The sequence below is a fragment of the Dipodomys merriami genome, unplaced genomic scaffold (genome assembly GCF_024711535.1).
Source record: "Dipodomys merriami isolate MVZ:Mamm:240054 unplaced genomic scaffold, mDipMer1.0.p SCAF_110, whole genome shotgun sequence".
Taxonomy (NCBI): Eukaryota; Metazoa; Chordata; class Mammalia; order Rodentia; family Heteromyidae; genus Dipodomys; species Dipodomys merriami.
Window position 1 is genome coordinate 508,238 of NW_027202383.1, and position 8,055 is coordinate 516,292.

The 8,055-nt window shown below is 42.8% G+C and overlaps 1 pseudogene; it reads right to left on the reverse strand.

Annotated features, from left to right (window-relative positions):
* Positions 1 to 7,452: 7,452 nt before the first annotated feature.
* LOC138822444 (large ribosomal subunit protein eL33-like) lies at positions 7,453 to 7,845 on the reverse strand (annotated as a pseudogene).
* Positions 7,846 to 8,055: the final 210 nt, after the last annotated feature.

Sequence of the window (8,055 nt, forward strand, 5' to 3'; positions counted from 1 at the left end):
GCTGTCCACACCCTCCCAGGACCTGGCTTTGCCACATTCTCTCTGTCTTCAATCTCGTCTCTTTCCTTACTTGTCCTTTAACATGCTCAGGTCTTGAGGAACCTCAAACCTTCAATAGTTATTCCATCCTCAATTCCCCTTTTTTTCAACCTTCTTTCAAAAGTCTGCACTGGACCTTTCTCTTGTCAATTTCTCTTATTACTCAATCACTTGTCTGGCTCTCACTCACATGCCCGCTCCCACCCCTGAAGCAATGCTGAGCTTTCTGGAGAACTTTCCATTGCCCAACATACACACCATTGTTGTCTGCCCTCATCGGCTGTCTCCAGCAGCAACTCTCAGGATCGCTCACACCTCAGGGGTCCCCTGGCTTCCATGTCCCTTGCTTTTCTTCAGCCTCTTGGACTGTCACTTCATGACTCTTCCTTTTATTTGCCCCCTAGATATTGAAGGTTAATTTTTGGTTCACTCTTCTTGCCCTCAACAGATGGTCCTTAAAATTCAACTGTTCATTGATTCCAAGTCCAAGTATTTGCTGAGAACTTCCCAAGACTGTATCTACAAATGAGTCATGTCTTCAGCATTGAATTTCCTCTGGTTTATTGCTTGTTTGTTGGTTGGTTTGGTTGGTTCGTTGGTTATCTTTTGTTGCTGAGGATGGAACCCAGAGCCTTGTGCATGCTAGGCCAGTGTCGGGCACTGAGCCATACTCCCAGCCTTTTTAGATTTTCTTTTATAAGTCACCACCTAGGTGACTCATAGACATGTGAAACTTGGGGCTGGGAAGGTGGCGCAGTGGTAGATTGCTTGCCTCACATGCATGAGGCCCTGGGTTCGATTCCTCAGCACCACATAAGCAGAAAAAGCCAGAAATGGCACTGTGGCTCAAGTGGTAGAGCACTAGCCTTGAGCTGAAGAGCTGAGGGACAGTGCCCAGGCCCAGAGTTCAGGCCCCGTGACCAAAAAAAGAATTTATCCCAGCCACCAAGTTTCCACGTTCTCCTCTATTTCCTTACTCAGAATATTACGGGTAGGTGAAGGCTGGACTTGCTTTAGTGATACAGTAGAGTTTAGACCTCTACTCAGTGCTCCAGGTTCCATCAGAGAAAACGTTCAGAGCTGAAACCAAGAAGGCAGTTAAGATACAGTTTTATTATGAGGCAAAAAAGCACACTCAAGGAGTGACCGTAGGCTTCTCAAGAGAGATGCGCTGCCCAGAATTCTGGACAGCATCTTAGGGAAAACATTAATGGTGGGGAAAATTATTCATGAGTAAAAGCCTGAGGGGGAGGGAAGGAGGGAAGAATGCAGGGAATTCCAAGAATGGGTTAGGATTTTTCCCAGAATGTGGTTTGCTCACCTTTTTCTGGCCTTGTATAGGGTTTTTAGATGTATTGTGGCATCAGAGGCATGAAAGGAGTAGGGCATTTTGCAAGGCTAATGACACAGAGATGTAATTATCATGAAGCAAAGGGCAGTTAGTGGACCCAGTCAACAAAGTTGCTTGATGATCTTCTTCCTTTACTGTTTGAGTAGTCACATGACCACAGCTGTGTGGTTGGGCCAGCCTCTACCCACCAGACAGGTTGCCTGTCCCTTCCCTAGGCCTAACTAGCCTTCCTCAAGAAGGCTTTACAATCTGAGATTTACTCTTGATTTCTTCCTCCCTTGTCACTGAGTCACCAAATCCTCTTCTCATCATTCCTAACATCACCCTCATTCAGGCCTTGATGTCACTACATAATGAAATGCTGAATCAAGAAAGAGAAAGAACTTCACTGGGGTCCTTAGGAATTGTAATTTAAGAAACACAGACTCAGAGCGTTCCAAGTCATATTCCTAAGAAGGCAGGGACAGTGGGCGCGTGCATGGGAAGGAATGCTGGGAAAGAAGCCAATAAAGAAAGGAATGTACAACATGGGATATGCCCATGGAAAACAGCCTACAGGTAAAAGGAGCCCTGGCCAAACAGTAGATGTGACCCAAGTTCCCAGTCCAGACAGGGTTGGAGATATAAATCAACCCTTCTTTCTTCCAACTCCATTTTGAAAAGCCCTACTGATGTTATTTTCATAGTAATTTTCCTTTTATATTCACAATCTAGGTCCATTTTTCTCAATAGACCTAGCTAGGGACCAGACATTATTCACAATCTAGGTCCATTTTCCTCAATAGACCTGGCTAGGGACCAGACATTATTCATTCCTGTTGACTGGGGTAATCATGACTTCTCATGGCTACGACTTGCTGGGCAAAGCAAAGAATGGCCTGTGAGGTCCCGTTCAGCCCCAACTTTGTCTATCTGTTGACATTCGAAATGCTAACATGAATTTCAAAGGGAGCAAGAGAGAAAGGAAGTAGGTGGAAGAGTGGAATATAAGCCAGAACGCACCTTCTAATCCTCAGTAGGGCTGAAGTAAACAGAATTCCTCCTTTAGAAGTGGTCAGAGGGCAGGCCAGTTCCTGTCCAGATATAAAAAGAGTGAACTGCAAACTAACTTCACCTACTGATTTCCCCATACAGCTTTAAGAAATAGAGTTTTACCATTAAAAGGAAAACAACAGGATGGGCAAAAATGTATCACCAATCCAACTGCAAAAATCTGTGTTGTCAAAATGATGTAAACTGGTAGAACTGCACCATGTCTATTAGGTCTAGATGCCCTCTGGCAAGTAAGCCAAAGATTTTCCTGTGGTTTGCTTAGTGCATTGTGACACACTCTAAGAGCCATTGTCAGGCTCAGGGAGACACAGGATGGCATGCAAAGAGCCTCGCTTCAGTGAGTCCACTTATCTCACTTGCTGGATGAGCCTGCCTCTCTCTTCATATGTAAAACACATGTAATTATAACGACTTTGCAGGGTTCTCATGAGGATAAATTAGAGGGCCGATCATTATCAAGAGTATTCAAGAGATGGGATCATTATTATTATCAGAGGGAAAGATGCAGACTTCATTGGCAATTAGAGATATGGAAATTATGACAATATAAAGGAGCCATGACATATTAAAGTAGCAAAAAGATATTTGAGTTCAAAGGAAAGAGGTGAATAAGAATATTTGCAACAGTTTTGCCTATAAATTCTAAACACTGGAAAGAGCCCAGGTGTCCCTCCATGGATAAAAACAGTGGCTCATTTATGCAATAAAGTACTTCCTGGCAATAAAAAAGAAGTACCCACTGATTCATGCAATAATGTGGATGAATCGCAAAAATCATCATGCCGAGTTCAAGGAGCTTCAACACAAAAGACTTTGCACTGGATGATTGCATTTGGACAAAATTATTTATCACAGAAAAATAGTCTATGGTAGAAAAACACAATACTGGGACTCCCTCTAGACGAGGGCATGATGGGTTTTCTGGAGGGATGAGGGTATTTTATATTGCTATGGAGTTTTGAATTAATATTTATCTGATTCAGACAACATACACTAAAGATGTGTGTACTTTGTCATGTAAAATTTGCCACAAAGGCTAAGGGAAAGCTGAATGGTGAAGCACTTGGGGATAAGTACACAGTACAAGTGTCTGCAATTTAATTTGAGATACATAAAGAGCAAGATGCATTGTTAGATGGTAGCCAGATTGGCATGTGATAAAAAACAATAACAACAACTGAAGTGTACCATTCAGGATATTGGTCAGCTGATCCCTTCCACTGGCACTGCCCTGGTCCCATCTCCTCCCACAGGATCCAGCACTGACACTTTTGAGCACCAAGCTTCCAGCACCTGCACCCTTGAAGGATATAATCAAACCATATCCAAACGACAGCTGGTAGAATGTAGGCAGTGAGTGTTCACTAGGAAATTATTGCAAATTTTAACCTTTCTGAAAAGTTTCGTAATGTACTAGGAAAAGATAAAAGAATAAACACTTGTAGACATTAGTCAAATAGTGAATTCATTATTCTATAGGGAAGCCCTATAAATATAAAACTGATCTTTTTCTAGAACATTCTAGCCATATGTGTATACATCGACTAAGTGATTCTAATTTGGATAAGACGTTCCAAAAAATAATTCTATGGGGGATCTATTTATTTATTCACTTCAATGTTTCGTTCATTGTTATTTATCTTTGTTAGGTCTGCCCAGGAGAACAGGCCCGCCCCTTCCTCTTCACCTGCCTGAAGCCTGTCATCTCTGGACTGTCAATCACCTGACTCACAGAGTCAGCACAGGATCCCAGGCTCTGAGGTCACTTCCGCACTCGCTAAGGTCATTTCCTGAACTGCTCTGGTCACGTCTTCCCAGGGCAGTGAGCGGTTCCCCAGGCTCTGAGGTCACTTCCGCATCCGCTGTGGCCCGCCTCCCGCCTTCCCTCCGCCAGCCGGCTCACCACACATGCCCTGTTCTTCTTCTTGAGCACCTTCCCGGCCGCGCATGCGCACGCCTCCGTCCTGTGCTCCTGTGCGGCGCCAGCCTGCTCTCCCCGCCCTTAATAAGCTTTTCCTTACCCGTGGTGCTGAAGACGGGCAGGGAGCAGAGTCGGGAGTGGCTGGACCCCGCCTCCCTCTTCTCTTTCTGGGTCATTCTGCCTCCTCGGTTGGAAGCCGGAGGACCCCACCTCAGACTTCGCGCCTTTGCCACTGGTGAGTGCTTCCCCGGCCTGACCCTCAGCTCTTCAGCTCTGCCGCTGGAGCCACAGCGCCACTTCCGGTGCTCTGGCGGGTGATTGGAGCTAAGGGTCTCCCAGACTCTCCTGCCCGGGCTGGCTTTGAACCGCGATCCTCAGATCTCAGCCTCCTGAGTAGCCAGGAGGACAGGCGGGAGCCACTGTGGGCCTTTGTGGTGGACAGTTCCCTTTATTTTATAAAGTGGCCGTCTTTATCTTTTCTGACTAGTCTACTTTGAAACTTACTTTGTGGAATATAAACATCTCTACTCCTGACTGCTTTGGGGGTCTATTTGTTTATAAGACTGTTTTCCAGCCTCTTATCCTAAGCCAGGGTTTATTTTTAATCAGATAGATGTGTCTCTTGTAAACAACAGATGATTGGTTTTGATTCAACTTACCATTCTATGTCTTTTCTTAATTATTTTAAATTGTTATTATAAAGGTGGAGTTATAGAGGAGTTACTGTTTATGCTGTCTTTTGATTGAAGAGTTGAGCCCATTGATATGGCTAGAATTGAGAAGTATAAAGCAGTACCAAGGGTACATCATTGCAATCCCTCCTTGATTTTATGGTTTCTCAACAGAAACTTTATGAGTTTTTTTCTCTTGGCCTTCTGCTGCCGTTCTGAGGTATGAGTGGTCTGTCTCATGTTCCTTTCAGCTTTTAGTATTCCTTGATTTTTTTTTTTTTGCTTGAGTTTTAACTATAATGTGTTGATGAGAGCTTCTGTGCTGTTCTGCTCTGTTGAGTGTCCTAAAATCCTCTTATGTCAGGGTGGGCTTGTCTTCATCAAGATTTTGGGAAGATACATGTTATTGCTCTTATTCCTATATTGAATATATTTTCTATGCTTTAATTATCCTCTTTCCTTCTTCTAAAATACCCATAAGACATAAATTTGGTCTTTTAATTGTGTTCTAAAGTTCTTTCGAACTCTTCCATATTTCTTTTTTATCTTTTTCTGTGTGTATTTTCTTCTACCCTATCTAGTACACTTACTCTATCATCAGGGCCAGAAATTCTGTGTTCCATATTACATACTCTTCCAGAGAGGCTTTCCGCTTTATTTTTTTTAGCTCTTGGCCTTCAGTTTGATTGTTTTTGAGGATTTCCATCTCTTTATTGAGATCTTTTTTTTCCTATCTTTTGACTTTCTTTTTTATTGTTTATCTTTGCCTTTGATCTCATTTAGTTGTTCTGCCTACTTTTTCCGAGAATTCATTTAGCTTTTCATTTGTGTTCATTTGTAATTTACTTAGCTTTGTGTCTGTTCTCATTGAATTCTTTTCTTTGTATATTCTTTATGTTCATGTAGTCACCTGTAAAGTTCCTCTTTGATTTCATTGAACATTCTTTTTTTTTATTTATTGTGAACATACTGTACAGAGGGGTTACAATTACATGGGCAAGATAATGAGTACATTTCTTATCAAGCATTGCAGCCTCCTCCTTTGTTTACCCTTCACATCCCTTCCCAGCCTCTCCCTGCCCCCCTTCATTGAACATTCTTATCAATCAACCTTTGAGCTCAGTGTATGGGATTTCTTCTACTTTGCTATTGCTCTGATCTTTTGCAGTATGATTGCTGTTTTGGTAGATAATGTGTTTTCTTGCTTACTTATATGTGGAGGATTTTACTCTTTTTTGAAGACTTTGTGGTTTGGGGCTTTTAGATGTCTGAAATCTTCCCAATAGTTTATTCTCTGTATTCTCATTGTGTTAGGTAAGTTTGTATTAGGTAAGTTGATGAGCCATTTCATACCACTGGTGTAGGAATATTTACGTATAGCAGGATACCATCAATAGCTTTGTCCACACAAGCTACTGGGGCGTCTAAGATAAGAAGTCTTTAGCTGCTGTTTGCTGGGAGGTGAAACTTGCCCTTGCTGTTTTACTTCCAGGCCTTAAGGGGCCTGCCCAGTTGGCTACTGCCCCTCAGGGATGTGACTGTGGTCGTCTGTCACCAGTGGTTATCCTCTGAACCTGCCTACTTGGACCCATGTGGGTAATGTCCTCAGGTGCCCTTGGAATGAGGTTGGTTATAATAATGTTCAGCAATGCTCCACACTCAGACACCCTAAGTGCATTCTGGGACCCTGTGCATTATAATAATGTTCAGCAATGCTCCACACTCAGACACCCTAAGTGCATTCTGGGACCCTGTGCGTGGGGTGTATAGTGGGAATATTCGTCAGCCCTTTTCCCTGCTTGATTGGAGATGGCAAGTGAGTCACTCGCCAACCATGATGTCGACACTGGCCTCTTTTCTGGTTTCATCTCATGTAGCATCTGTTCTATTTTGTGGAGCAGTGCAGCTGTTCTGTTGTTTAGTGCTTCTTGTGCCTTCAGGAAATGGCTGCCACAGTCCTCCACTCCAAGCTGCTGTTTCTCCTTGAGTTCACCAACTGAGTCTCATAGTTTCTGCTTCATACCTCAGGTTCATGGGATATGTAACCTTCCAGGAGATATCACACACACACACACACACACACACATGTGCATGCATGTACATATGCACCTGTATACATGCATACACATATACATCGGCGCACATACTAAACACATATACATACATATGTACACATACACACACAGAGGATCTAGGTCTTCTCTCTCATCTCATACTTTTCATTCATATCTCTTAAATCTCTTCCGTAAAATATACCACATTTTTTTTTTTCTGGGAGGTACTGGGGATTAAACTGAAGGTTTCACACTTGCTAATTAAGCATTCTACTACTTGTACCAGCTGCCAGCCCCTTAATTATTATTGTTTCTTTATTTTTTTTATAAGAGCACAGATTTCCTCTATTTAATTTTCATTAGTTAAATTCTGGAGGGGTTCAGCATCACATGGATTCTGTGTCCAATGGCCTTAGCAGCAAGGTTGCTTCGGAATTTGTCACAAACCATGCCACTGTTTCCATAGGCACACGTTACCTTTCCCCAGATTACTTTGGTTTTGTTAGGCTTGCCGCCAGGAGTCACTGTTGTTTTTTTGCTTTATATACATAAGCACATCTCTTGCCCAAGTAGAAATTGGTATCACCTCGGGCATAAACGCCTTCAATTTTAAGGAGAGCCGTGTGCTCCCTTTGGTTCCCGAGACCCCACTTATAGCCAGTGAAAATGGCCTTGCACCACAGCCTTCCAGACATTTTGCCTTTTAGAAGTCCTGTTCCCAGCTGGCCTCCACAGGCTCCAAGATGGCGGAGAGAGGAAAGCCTGTTTACAACCTTCAGCTGGGTATGGCGGTGCAGACCTGTAATCTCAGCTTAGTCAAGAGGATCATAAAACTTAAGTGACATAAGGAGACTTTCTCTCAAAATAATAACAATAATGATTATTATAACAACAATAACAATTTGTCTTCTATTTTATGTAGGTGCTTCAAGACCTTTTTATTATCTTTGGCATTACTAGGGTTTG